A 15,457-nucleotide genomic window follows, 5' to 3' on the forward strand; every position below is an offset into this window, starting at 1 on the left:
ATTTCACTCTTTACTGTAGGACTTTCGTCCCCATACTTCAAAGTTACACTCATATTTGATTTATAATTACTCATGTCCTTCTGTTCATTTAACAAATTAACCTCTACAGCTGTTCTCCATCACACTGTCTTGTTTGTTAAAGTCACTCATTATGTATCACTTAATACAAAACAGCTTTTGCTATGAAATTACCTTATTCTCATTCACTCTTCCTCTGCTGGTGCTGTTGCTAATGCTGTGGTTGTCATCTCGGTTCTTTGTCTGCTGCAAGTTGTAATTCTCTCGGTGAGGTGTCTTGTTTACCTCCAGTCAGATGTATCCACCTGTGTGCTGACTGACTGCTCCTGTACTCAATGGCTGCTTCCATAGAACCTGCTCATTGATTGGCTGCTGACCTACTGTCGCCATGAAACCCCAGCGCTGATTGGCTGTATCATCACTACATTGTAAACCCCTCTTCATTTCACTTTTGAAAGTTTGTGAGTCCTTATTTATTGTGGCTATGTGCAATATTCCTCACCTGCAAGGGCACCACATGTAGCAGTTCCACCTCTTTAATGTTCTTCGCTTATTGTCCTCAGTGTCAATTTACTGCATTGCTACACTGGATGAAAAATTAGGGGTTGGATGTGCAACTACTGTTTACTGTAAATGATGTAGCCAACAGATGCACAGTTGCATTTCACTGTCTTTTACTTACACTTTGCACAAACCCCCAATAACACACAGTTATATGTGTATGGCCAGTGCACTATTGTTTAAACTTTCCATAAGCCTCATTAATAGTTAGCAGGAAAACCTCCACGTACTGCTAAAATAGTTTACTATTGAACATCTACAATCAGTAATAACATAACCACAAAGTACACAGTTCTTGAAGAATAGAAAGGTACATTCAGAGCAGACACTGTCATTATTTTTACACTTGGCCTAATTGTGTAACACTTATTTCACGATTAAGATGATGCATTGTTGTCATCCTAAGCAACACACATTCCTCATCTAAAACTTGGTCATGGACTGACTGTCTTGTGACCAAAAATCTGACCCTTATATATCCTCGAAATAATAGGTGCTGAAACTACACACTGTTTGACGTTTAATTTACAGAAATTACAATTAAACCTTAATTCATCAGTTTAACTAAATACATTGAAAAATTGCGTCTTTTTAACAGTTTCTTCTACTACAAGGGTTAAGCCAAATTATTTGTTTAAATCATGAAATTAACATATATAGTTACACAAACAATACTTTTGACAAAACTGTTTATTACTTTGGAATTAATTAAGGGCTGGCTTTGGTAACATGTTTTTGAATATATCCAAATAGATCCATTAAAATTACTATTAGTTGTTCTTCCAAATGTTTATACTTAGTGCAGGATTTACATTTGTTTTTATGTCAACAATATAATTTAATTTACGAAACAATCACTGATTTCGCCCTATAATGAAAGATACTAACTAGTAATAGTCAAAATAAATTGGAAAATGAGTTACATACATAAAACTAGGAGTATATAGAGGGTTTATACAAGGGCGATGTACTTGAGGACAATATTATGGAAATGGAAGAGAATGTAGATGAAGATGAAATGGAAGATATGATACTGTGTGAAGAGTTTGACAGAGCACTGAAAGACCTGAGTCGAAACAAGGCCCCCGGAGTAGACAATATTCCATTGGAACTACTGACGGCCGTGGGAGAGCCAGTCCTGACAAAACTCTACCATCTGGTGAGCAAGATGTATGAAACAGGCGAAATACCCTCAGACTTCAAGAAGAATATAATAATTCCAATCCCAAAGAAAGCAGGTGTTGACAGATGTGAAAATTACCGAACTATCAGCTTAATAAGTCACAGCTGCAAAATACTAACACGAATTCTTTACAGACGAATGGAAAAACTAGTAGAAGCCAACCTCAGGGAAGATCAGTTTGGATTCCGTAGAAACACTGGAACACGTGAGGCAATACTGACCTTACGACTTATCGTAGAAGAAAGATTAAGGAAAGGCAAACCTACGTTTCTAGCATTTGTAGACTTAGAGAAAGCTTTTGACAATGTTGACTGGAATACTCTCTTTCAAATTCTAAAGGTGGCAGGGGTAAAATACAGGGAGCGAAAGGCTTTTTACAATTTGTACAGAAACCAGATGGCAGTTATAAGAGTCGAGGGACATGAAAGGGAAGCAGTGGTTGGGAAGGGAGTAAGACAGGGTTGTAGCCTCTCCCCGATGTTGTTCAATCTGTATATTGAGCAAGCAGTAAAGGAAACAAAAGAAAAATTCGGAGTAGGTATTAAAATTCATGGAGAAGAAATAAAAACTTTGAGGTTCGCTGATGACATTGTAATTCTGTCAGAGACAGCAAAGGACTTGGAAGAGCAGTTGAATGGAATGGACAGTGTCTTGAAAGGAGGATATAAGATGAACATCAACAAAAGCAAAACAAGGATAATGGAATGTAGTCTAATTAAGTCGGGTGATGCTGAGGGAATTAGATTAGGAAATGAGGCACTTAAAGTAGTAAAGGAGTTTTGCTATTTGGGGAGCAAAATAACTGATGATGGTCGAAGTAGAGAGGATATAAAATGTAGGCTGGCAATGGCAAGGAAAGCGTTTCTGAAGAAGAGATATTTGTTAACATCCAGTATTGATTTAAGTGTCAGGAAGTCATTTCTGAAAGTATTCGTATGGAGTGTAGCCATGTATGGAAGTGAAATATGGACGATAAATAGTTTGGACAAGAAGAGAATAGAAACTTTCGAAATGTGGTGCTACAGAAGAATGCTGAAGATTAGATGGGTAGATCACATAACTAATGAGGAAGTACTGAATAGGATTGGGGAGAAGAGAAGTTTGTGGCACAACTTGACCAGAAGAAGGGATCGGTTGGTAGGACATGTTCTGAGGCATCAAGGGATCACCAATTTAGTATTGGAGGGCAGCGTGGAGGGTAAAAATCGTAGGGGGAGACCAAGAGATGAATACACTAAGCAGATTCAGAAGGATGTAGGTTGCAGTAGGTACTGGGAGATGAAAAATCTTGCACAGGATAGAGTAGCGTGGAGAGCTGCATCAAACCAGTCTCAGGACTGAAGACCACAACAACAACAACAACATAAAACTTAGCACAAAATTAGATCTGTTGTTATATTCTTTAAAACTAAGGACAAATCTTTCTCTTTTATGAAAATACAGATTATACTAACATATGTTAACGGTAATTAATTCAAAATGAAAAAAAAAATGAATTTTGAAGAGGCAGATGACAAAACAAGAGGAGAATTAAAATTATCTTAGCTTGATTCATCACACCATGTCTCTAGGTTGCTTGATGTGTTTATTAAGCCATCAGGAATTCCTGATATTTTTGTTTTCAATAAGTACCAAAGCATCATTGGTATACATGATTGGTTGAGCATTGATACTGAGAGGTAAACCATTTATGTTGTGGCAGGTCATATTGACCATAGACAACATTAATCTTTGGGAGTCAGGTCGCTTATCCGAGCCGCCATGTTAATTTAGTCTGTTCTTATATCTTGTACTGTGTGCACATATATGATAATTGTTGAAATATGTGTATGCACAGATATTAGTGGGGACAGTTTATTCTGTAAACCACTATTCGTATCCTGTTCCCATACTGGTGACCCCAAAGTTTCTACATCTTCTGCAACTTCTGCACCGGGTGTTGTAAAGCAACAGGTTCTGTGCACGGTGCCATGGCTACCTCACCCAACGCTTTGTTCGATGACTTGGAAGCCCAACTATGACCGCCGGGCCCCTTCAGTCCTTCACCAATGGCTGGCTCTCCATTACTCCATAGTGATTCATGATCTCCAACCACGTTAACCTCAAACTCTGTTGTTCTACAACGGTCAAGTGCTATGCCGTTAACTCAAACTCATGTTTTGTGTTGCCACACTGTGCTCACCAACATAATATTCAGAACTGTGTACCTACCAATCGATCATATAATGTTCAAAGTGATCTACATTTGCACATGTACTTTGACTCTCAACAGACTGCAACAACAGTTACTGTCATGCTGTGTGCAGCACTGCTATTTGTGCAAAACACACCAGGCCACTATCAGTCATGACCTGTTCCAGTTTTGTCTCATTTGCAGACTAATGATGGACATTTTTGTGCGCAAAATTCTTCTTGCTCACCCATGATACCTGTTGCTCAAATTTTCGACCACGTGGGTTCGAGTACATATTTCAGCAGTTCGCCTTCTAGGGGTGTCTTACCACACCGCAGTGATCTTCTGCAACTTCCACCAGTAATTTATAGTCAAACCCCACAGGGCATGTTTTGAACATGCGTGGAGAACTCACACTTTTGTCATGTGAGTTACCAACACACTTCCCTTGCCCCCCACTGTGCCCCCCCCGTCCTCTCCCCCCCCCCCCCCCCCTCCACACCTGCAGGGGCCCCTGTTCTGACCGCTCAGTTGCTCGCCTCACCCACAGCTCTGCCTGTGTCTACCACACCAGCCTTCTGCATTATTTTCGAGGTGAGCAAATTCAAATTAGTACCTGTAACCTACGGCCCAGTTTAGGGGATCCCCACACGTATCTCGTAACCACTTGTTCCCATGGTACCTACCGTGCCAGCAGCGTTGTGTTTTCGTGACACATCAAGGATAATGTGACCCGCCATTGCTATGGATGTTCTTGCCAGTAACTCATGCATGCCTACTGTGCTGGCCTGCCACGAACCAGCCAATTTTCCAATGGACATCGAAGCTGCCTTTGTCCCCTTCCCCAGGTCGTCTCCCAAAGCTGCCACCTTTATATGAAGACAACCCTGTGTCATGGTTTGTACTTGTTGAGCATCTTTTCGAGTTGCATCACGTGTCTGATGACAACTCTAAATTCCTTTGCCTCGTCACGCACCTCCATGATCACTCAGACTTAATTTGCGATCTACTCCTCTCGCCACTGCCTCCACAGAAGTAGGAGTTCGCGAAGTAAATGATCATGGAATGACTCACCTGTTCACCACAAGAAATAATCATCAAAATCTTATATGAGGAACACCTGGGGGACTGAACTCCATCACAACTCTGGCACTGCCTTCGGTTGCTTGTGAGTGAACATATCATGCCGGACATCACTCTGTGGGCGGAGTGGTCTGCCAAATTTCCTACTGACCTACAGATCCACCTTCTACCGCACTCCTTCGAGTCCATCAGCTCTTGTCTCCACATTGCAGACCAACTGTATTCATTGCTACAACAACACCAACCAGCTCACCACTCACCGCTAGTTGGCAGGACCTAAAAGATGCCAAGTGCTGTGGGGAACCTCACAGGCTTCCTGTTACATTGCACTCCATTCACTCATCTGCCCAGCCGAGCAATCATTCGTATGTTACTGACATTTAATCACGGCTCACTTTCTTAGTCGACACTCATGCTGACATGTCTACCATACCTACATCGATGGCTGCCCCTGTCTTTTCACTGATGAAGTCACTGCTACAAGCTGTCAATGCATCAACATTGCAAACTTCAGGCTCTGTCAAAGTTACAGTGCACCTATCTCCTTCTCTGCGTTTTCTGTGGACTTTCTACATTACCAACATTGAAGAACCAATTCTCAGTATGGATCTTCTGTCCAGTTACAAACTCTCTCCGAACGTAGTTCAGGGCTCAGTGCTACACCGTCCCACTAACACTCAGATACTTTGCTCCTGCACTTATGTTCCACAGTCTGTTTCTCTTGAGACATATCAGTTGGTATGCAAGTGCTCCACCCTTGTGGGTGACTGTGTGACCTTCATCACTAACCTACTGTCAGAATACGACTCGGCAGCCCAACTCCACTGAAAAAGACAAGCTGGAACAATAAATACCACACACTTACAACGAGCTCGTCATGGCTCGTACCTCACTGTTGAAACTGCAGTCCACATCCCCGCCACTTAATTATGTTTCTCCAGCAGACACCAGCTCGGACACTCATCAGGTTAGTCCAAAAACATTAACTGTGCGTGACAATTCGTGTCAGGCAGACTTTGCATCCCCAATGTGCTCACCACGTTGACTGCCATATGTGTCAGACAGTGCTTCTAATAACAGTCACATGCATGATATGACCATGCCCATTGCACAGGCATCCACCCTGCATGTTGATAAACATTCACCTTCTCTCCCGTGCCAGTCACGTGACTCGGCAGCCATCGCTGTTCCACGTGAAATGCCAATGCCACTCTCACCCGCGCTGGGTACCATGTGCAAGATTGACAGCAGACAGTTGCTGCACATTCTGACTTGCTCTGCACTGTGCACACAGCTGCCCTCTCCAAACAAGTGCACACCATGCTCACGTAAGAGACATGTGACTTTCGTGCTGTCTTTTCCCAATCACAATAATGGCTATGTCTTGTCGTACCCTACCCATCCAAAAACCTTGTGTCAGGATATTGATCTGTCTCATGTGCAGTTCTCAGTTTCTTCCATCACTGACGGAACAGCACACAAGATACTTACCACTGCCAGCCCTCCTATTAGTCACAAGGCTAGATGCCTCAACCTTATTAAGTTGCACGCAGCCCAGCAACAAATTAACGAACTTTTGGAGGCAGGTATCCTGCAACCATCAGGCAGCAGCTGATCTTCACTGATCCATGTCGTCCTCAAACATGGGGTTCTTTCCAACTCTGTGGTGAGTACAGACATTTAAATACTCATACTGCCATGGACAATTACCATGCCTAACATAAATGATTTCACTCACATATTATGAGGTGCTACAATCTTCAGTGTTACTGACTGTAAACATGCTTACCACCAGATTCCTGTAGCGCCAGATGACATCTCTAAAACAGCTATTATCACACTGCTAGGTTTGTTACAATAAAACTTCATGCCATTCGGCCTAAAAGATGTGGCGCAAATGTGGCAGCATTTAATTGACTCCATCTTACAACAGTTCGAGTTTTGCTTTGCATATCTGGGTTACATACTCATTTTCAGCAAGTCAGCTGAGGAACATGAAAATCATTTATCCATGGTCCTCCAGACCTTGAAGTTCAATGGCGTCAAGGTCAAGAAAGAAAAATTCCAGTTGCGTCAGCCTTCCGTCACTTTCTTGGGTTACACCGTCTCCACCGATGGAATACAGCCTCCCAAATCTTGCATGCACACCATCACTTACTGCCACCCCCAGCTACTTACAAAGAACTCCGGCATTTCCTGGGCACAATAAATTACTACTGTCATCACCTGCCTTCTGCCGCCACCGTGCAGGCCCCGCTGACTGTCGGGTAAACAGACTTCAGGACTCAAAACCCGTTAGCTGGACTGCACTTATGCTTGAGGCTTTCAATGCATTAAAGACTTCCTTAGCTCATGCTGTAACACCCACCCAACCTGACCTCTCGGCCGGGTTATTCATCACTACGGATGCCAGTGACATCGCAGTGGGAGTGGTACTACAGCAACACAAGGCAGACGCGGTTTCCCCTCTTCATATCTTCTCTAAAAACTCTCAACAGCTCAGAAGAAAGACTCCACTTTCAATAGAGAACTACTTGTGATCTATGAGGTCATCAAACAGTTCTGCCCCGACATGAAGGGTCGCTCATTCTTCATTGTCAAGGATCACAAACCTCTCACAGACACTTTCTGCAACCGCTCCGAGGACCCACCTCCTTGCCGTTTCCGTCACTTTGATCTAGTCTCCCAATTCACAACTGATGTTCTCTACATCAAAGGCATGGACAACATCACCACAGTTTTTTTTTTTTTTAGATCAATACTATTTCACTTATCCAACCTGGCTGCCATACAAGCCTCCTACATGGAATCTCAAGCTCTCCTCATGGACCCTCAAACATCCCTTGTGTTTACTAAAGCTAAATTCCCTGGTGTTGAGGATGAGGTGTGGTGTGACTCGTCTACCAGCACCTTATGCCCATTACCCCCACCCTCCTGCACTGGCAGGCCTTCAACGCTCTGCATAACCTCGCTCACCCTGGCATCCACGCCACTACATGGCTCATGTCCGAGCGTTTCATTTGGACAAATACAAAACTGGACTGTCAGACCTGGGCACACAGCTGCATCCCCTGCCAATGCAACAAAATTGGTCGTCACACCATCCCACCACTGGTCAAGTTCAACATCCCTCCAGGACGATTTCGTCATGTACATATCAATCTTATCGGTCCTCTTCCACTGTCGGAGAGCTACAGATACATTCTATCCACAATTGACTGCACGTCCCTCTGGGCAGAGGCAGCCCCCTTACCTAACATGACCGCCAAGACCATGGCCAAGGGTTTTATCTCCTCATGGACTGCTGGGTTTGGTTCTCTGACCACCATCACCACCAACCAGGTTCACCAGTTTGAGTCTTCCCTGTTCATCATTTTATGTAATGTCTACGGCATAAAGAAAATTCACACCACAGCCTACCACCCAAAAAGCAATGGCTTAGTGGAACAGTGGCACTGCACTCTAAAAATGGTGCTCAAGTGCCACAACTTCCTCTGGTCCAAGGCACTCCCATGGGTACTGCTCAGCCTCTGTTCAACTTTCAAGCCTGATTTACAGGGAACTATCTCACAATTCATTTTCAGGGGAACACCTTCCTACCAGGGGAACTCATTCAGTCTCAAGTACCTGAAGACTTCCCCTTCCCCTTCAAACATGCATGCCTGCACCCACCTATCAGCCACTCCCCGCCGGACACTTACATGCTAACTGCTCTCAACACTTGCTCCCATGTAATGCTGAGAGACGATTTGGTCTGAGAGCCTCTGCAGCCACCTTATCTCGACCTGTTTAAAGTCCTCTGATGGGGCGATACAACTTTCAGCATCATCGTCATTGACAATCCACAAACTGTTTCATTACACTGACAACCAGCATTCGTGGACCCCGACATCCCCTTGCTGGCTCAGTCTGATTCTCCTAATGACTCTCCCACCAGTCTCTCTCCCCCCGTGGAGTCTGATAATGTTTCTCCTCAGGCCACCATGCTGTTTTGTTCACCCGATGCTGCCCTGTCACCTTTTGCGGGTTTCTCAGACACACTACCCTCCACCCGTGCTGCTACCTCATCAACTGTGGAGACACCGTGGCCCCGCCACCCAATGACCAGTTAAATGTCGGTGTTGTGCATAACCTCACCCTCCCTCATGAGTGTGACCTGATGACAATTCGTGCCTTCATCTTGCCAGATGGCTCAATTAGCATCTGGGCTTGCCACACCTACACCCCGCCATCCGCTGTTCAGTCCAAGGGGTGGGGGTGGGGGAGGGGAGGGGGGTGCAGGGGGGGGGGGGGGGGGCTCTGTGGCATCAATAGGTCATATTGGCCGTAGACAATATTAATCTTTGGGACTCAGGTCGCTCATCCCAGCCGCCATGTTAATTCAGTCTGTTCTTATACCTTGAACTGTGTGCACATGTATGATAACTGTCGAAATATATGTATGTGCAGATATTAGTGAGGACAGTTTATTGTGTATACTGCTATTCCTATCCTGTTCCCATAATGTAAAAGAGAAACAAGATTGGGCTTAAATCTGAGTCTTCAGAGATTTCTTGTGAAATTTCATCCCACTGAGATGCATAATTAAGGTATTAGGTGTTATGATTGCCACTTCTTTCTTTTTCGTCAGATAAGACCAAAGCGGCTGCAGAGCATTTTGTCTGATGCCATATCTGTCTATTTTATGAAGTAGAATGGAGTGATTCACTGAACTGAATGCCTTTGGAAAGTTGCAGAGGATACCTGCCATTTTATAGTTTTTGTCCAGTGATGTGCTGATTTTTTTTTTTCATTGAATTCATTAATTGCATTCTAGATGCTTTTTTGTTTTTGGAACCCATTTTGGTTTTGGAGGGTAATGTCGTGTTTATATGGATATGGTGTCTGTTCTTTCAGGCATGTCTGATGCATGTAGATATGGATATGGATATGTCCAAAGGAACAGACACCATATCCATCTAAATAGTTCTGGCAATACCATCCATTACCTTCCTCTTCTGTGTGGATGCACACATATTACTCAAGGTCTTACGGGACTTGGTAAGAATGTCTTTCACGAGTAATGTGTGTGTTGGGTAGGGACACCACGATGTAATGTGTGGACATATAAGGGAGAATGTGAGTCTCACAGGAGGCATATGTGAGATAGTCCCTGCAGTTGCACCATCCTCTGTGCCCTCGGTGGCTCAGATGGATAGAGCATTTGCCATGTAAGCAGGAGATCCCAGGTTCGAGTCCTGGTCGGGGCACACATTTTCACCTGTTCCCATTGATATATATCAATGCCTATCACCAGCTGAAGGTGTGAATATGTAATTCTAATGTCATATTTTGTGATAAAATTTGTTATCTGATCTGCAGCTATATTTTGAAATACTTGGGTCTAATTCTGGGAGGGTAGAGATAGGGTGTGTAATTTTCCATATTGCCTTGATCCTTTTTTGTGTAGTGGTTTTACCTCTGCCTACTTAAAACATGAGGGAAGCTGACTTGCACAAATGACTGATTACTAAAGAGTGTGCTATTTTATCATAAAAAAATTTAATTACTTTGGTATTTATATGTGACAGTGCAACAAAAGTAAACATATACAGGTTGCTAAAACTGCAGAAGAACATACAGTTGAGGCATTTCTGTCAAGATAAATTTGAAGAATTGAAAATTCAGACTGTACCAGCTGAGCACATCTGTGAAGCATGTATGTTTCTATAAGTATACTGTTCAGTGATTAATAAAACTTTTTTACAGCCTTCATGTAAGCGTTACTATCATATATATATGAGCAGATTTAAGTTAAACAAAAAAAGAAGTCCTGAACAGCTGGATGCAAATTTTAGAACCTTCTTCTACACAATACCATTAACACAAAACATAGTTCACATTCAAACTAAAATTATGATGTCACCTGATTTCAGTTTGTTGATACAATGCGAAGTAGTTTTTAAAATCCACTACACAAGATTTCCTAAATATTTAAAGAACACAGTGGAATAAAAGGGCACTTACCCCCTCACCCTTTTTATCCAGCATCAAATAATACAATGTAAAGATAACAGTATGAACTAGGGAAAACTGCTACTCACCACATTAGGAGGCATTGAGTGGTGGACAGACACATGTAAAAGTAGACTCCTGAAAAATTTCAGCTTTCAGGCAAAATCCTTCATCAGATGAGAGACAAATGCCCATACAGAGTGTATATAATTACATATGTGTTTACTGGCAGGACTCAGTATTCTGTCTGCTGAAGGTAAATACTGACCAACAATCACAGAACGAGAGGATGGCTAGTGTAAGCTTAGCCTCACAAGGAAAAATATTGAGTTCTTCTGGTAGACTTACAAAGGTAGAAACAATTGTCCTACCTTTTGGAGCTGTTAGTTCCTGAATTGGCACCTTAGTTATTGACCTACTCCTCCACTCAGGTTCCAGCATTCCAGGTCTCCTTACTTTTGTTACTCCTTCCCATACTGTTTTCTTCCCTTCAGTGTCTCTGTTGCAGGCAGTTACTTCGCAGCATATTGTGTGGCACAGCTGAGATGTTTCCCTAATTCTTATTATTTCAAGTAGTTTTCTTTTGTGTAGTACTCTTACAAGCACTTCTCCAGTCATCATTCTTTCCCTGAATTCCCCTTTTAGCATTTGTGTCCACTACACATTTAAAAATTATTGAAGTACTCTTTGTCTTTCATTTTGACTGTCCACTATTTTCTGACATATAGTAGTACACTCCAGAGAAAACATTTGCCAAATCTCTTTTTTAATTCTATTAGAATTGTTTTTGGTGTCAATAACCTTCCACCTTCTTGCTATCTCTTTTACCTTTTTGCCTTCTGCTTCTTACTTCCTCAACACAACTTTCATTATCTGTCACCAAACATCTTAATCATGTAAAGACATTGCTTGTTAAGCAGTCTCATTACTTTGGTCTTTGCTGTATTTATCTTCATTTCATACTGTTTTCCCACTTGTATGATTGTCTCCATCATAAATTGTAGTTTTGCTGTGTTTTAACCAACACTGATTGTTCATTTGATCATCCACCTACTTAAGTCTTTACCGTCTCCCATCCTACTATTATATGCAATTCGTTTTGTAATGCTTGGGCTGTTAGGTTTTTGGTTTAATGTTGAAAGCTGTCATTGACAAATAACACCCTTGTCCAACATTTCTTCCAATATATGCCTCATCTGTTTCCCATCACTAATCCTTAGATTACCTTATCTTGCGTAGATTCTTTTTGTGTCTCCTTTTCTTCTAGTCTACATCAACAACTTTTAAGATCTTCAAGAAGTTACTATAGTATCAAGAGACATAACACTGATAAGAGTATATTGATACTGCCTGCCTACAAGGGAAATGTGACTACATAATGATGACTGAAAATTTTATTCAGGACCTATTACATCCACTGAAAACTAAGCATGGATCTTTTGTAGCAGATCACACCACTCGAGGTGGTTAGCACACATGACTCGCATTTGGGAGGACTGTGGTTCAAACCTGCATCTGGCTATCCTGATTTAATTTTTTGCCTGATTTCTTTAAATTGTTTCAGGCAAATGCCAGGATAGTTCCTTTGAAAGGGCATGGCTGATTCCCTCTCCATCTTTCCCAAATATGAGCTCGTGCTCCATCTCTAATGACCTCATTGCCAATAGAATGTTAAACACTAATTGCCTCCCCCTCCTCCTCCTCCTCCTTCTCCTCCTTCCCTGCAGTGAATCACATGGAATACATATTAGTTGTTCAAGAAGCCTTCTCTAATGGCAGACATAAAGAGGAATCTATGCAACACAGAAGCCCTACCATCTCAGCTATCTGGATTACCAGAGATATATAAGGATAATGTTCCATGAAGATCAGTTGTATGTGCTCCAGGCTCACCAGTGTATAAACCGGTAAAATACTAGGCCTCTCTGCTTCAGCTGCATTTGGTAAAGACCAACAAATACTTAAAGAACACAGGACATTTCATTGAGAAGTTGAAGAAACTAAAATTTTGACCAGACAACATCCTGCTCAGCTTTGATGTCATTTCTTTGTTTATCAGAGTGCCAATCAGTGATTCTCAGGAGTATATCAGTTCAATTTTCTTGCAAGGCATCACCAGGATCTTTCATGCTTGTCTCACCATGAGCTATTTCATGTGGAATGGCAGTTCCTATGAACAGCTTTCAGCTGGAAGATGATGCCATGAGTAGTCCACTTAGTCCAGTGGTGGCCAAGTTCTTCACGAAACATTTTGAAGCACAGGTTTTGGACTTTGAACTTTGTAAACATAAGGTATGATGCAGATATGTTAACAATACCTTTATTGTGTGGAGCCATGGTTAGGAAAACCTTGGTGACTTCTTAAGACATGTGAACAGATTCCCTGCCAACATAAAATTTCCCATGGAGGTATAGAAGCACCAACAGCTACCCTTTATAGATGTGCTGATTGCAGGGGATGGTGAAAACCTGGGACAAAACCTGTATCAAAAACCGACACACATGGATCAATACCTGCACAGACTGTCAAATCATCACCTCAGGCAGAAAAGAGGTATGATTAATATATTCGTAACACACTCAAGACAGAAATATGAGCCATAGCAGATCAGACATGAGATTAAACACCTAGAAAGTCTTCCAAGGAGCAAAAGGTACTCCACCAGTTACATAAGAAGTGTCACAGAACCAAAGGCTTGGCAAAGTGACACATTGAAAGAAGAAGTGTCAGGTACGGCCTTTCTGCCATACATTCCCAGAGTGACAGACAGACTCAGCCATATACTGTGCTTTCTTCCAACTACTGGGCATGATTTTTGTTGAAGGTTTCTATGGTAGATTATCACTAAAAGAGAAGCTAAGTGAGTCATAAATTTAGTGCAGAATCTGTTACTGATTCCATTGGACCCTGGAGTCTTGTCCAATTTTAGAGTTTTCGCCTGTTTCCCAACACCACTGACAGTAATATCTATATCACATATCTTTTCAGTGGTGTAATTATTAAATTGGGACAATACCATTTCATTTTCATTGGTAAAAGACTATTTAAAAACCAAGTTCAGTGTTTCTGCTTTTGCTTTGCTACCTTCAATTTTGGGCTCAGGTGACTGACAGCATAGGAGAGTTACGTAAGAATTTTATGAAAAAGGATCAAGTAGTGATTGTGGGTGGAGCAGGGAATAGTCTTGATAGGGATTGGGAATATGATGTAGGTGGTGACCTGATAAAGATAACTACTCAAACTGGTGGCACTAATGAGCACTTTGTGCAACTGTTTCAGCATCATGATTTGTCTTGTCTTAATGCTGATGTGAGGTGTGTCAATATGGGGCTGGAAAAGGCATTAATGGTGGAGTCCATGGGTCACATTGCAGTGGTACCAGTTTAGTCTATCAGCAGATCAGATTTCAGTAGACAAGGCCTGCACCTCTGTAGGTATGGGAAGAGGAGGCTGGCAAAGCTTATAGGCAACAGTGTAGTGTGTGGCTGTTGGAAAACTCATGGAAAAATTCCCATAGTAGTTGGTGTTAGAAATGCACCTTTTCTAGATTGAAGTCAGCTGTTAGGTATACCTGCTTAAAGGAAGTCCCTCTAGCAAAGGAATCACAAAGGAATCACCTTCAGAGGCGGTCAAGTATCCAAGAAGAGAAGAAATTTGCATATTTCATCAAAATATAAGAGGTATTAGAGATGAAGTTAGTGAACTGCTTATAGATGTTGACTCTGACTTTATTGGTTTATTGGAGTACCACTTAAATAATTTGACAATTCAGTCTTCCTTTATCAGGATACAGATTAGCTGGCTGTTTTTCAAGGAGTTCTTTGTGGAGTGGAGGAGTGGCCATGTATGTAAAGAAAACATTATTCCATTTGAATCTGTAGATGTATCTCAGCACAGCACTGTACAGTTATTTGAATCTTGTGCAGGGCAGTTGAGTTTAGTGAAACTAAACTTCTAATTGTTGTTGTTTTTAAGACCCCTAATTCTGACTTCAGGACATTTCTTCTCAAGCAAGAGAGTGTTCTTGGTTCACTTTATATGAAGCAATAAAAATTATTTATATGTGGTGATTTCAGTATTAATTTTGTATATGACTGTGCGAGAAAAAGGATGTTGATAGATCTCATAAATTCATATGATCTGATGCATACAGTGTTTTTTCCAACCAGTGTGCAGGGGAACAGCAGCACAGCCATGACAATACTTTTATTCATTCTTCATTACTAGATGGGCATTCTGTTAATAAAAGGGTGGATGGCCTTTCAGACCATGATGCACAAATTTTGACACTAAAAGACTTTTGTACTCAAATGAATTTTACATGTAATTACAAACTATTTCGGAAAGCTAATCCAGTGACAATAGATTTTTAAACCTCATTAATGGATTATGTTAACATAGGTACCAGACAGAATGCTTTCCTTAACACATTTCTCATTCTCTT

General features: G+C 41.8%; 1 protein-coding gene and 1 non-coding gene across 2 annotated transcripts in view; both read left to right on the top strand.

The window, feature by feature from the left end:
• LOC124798129 (trehalase-like) overlaps positions 1–15,457 on the top strand; it is a 363,441-nt gene that overhangs the window by 282,299 nt on the left and 65,685 nt on the right. The gene's annotated exons all lie outside the window — the stretch shown is intronic.
• Trnat-ugu lies at positions 10,193–10,267 on the top strand. Its single transcript has one exon. It is a non-coding gene; the product is annotated as a tRNA-Thr (tRNA).

The sequence above is a fragment of the Schistocerca piceifrons genome, chromosome 5 (genome assembly GCF_021461385.2).
Source record: "Schistocerca piceifrons isolate TAMUIC-IGC-003096 chromosome 5, iqSchPice1.1, whole genome shotgun sequence".
NCBI lineage: Eukaryota > Metazoa > Arthropoda > Insecta > Orthoptera > Acrididae > Schistocerca > Schistocerca piceifrons.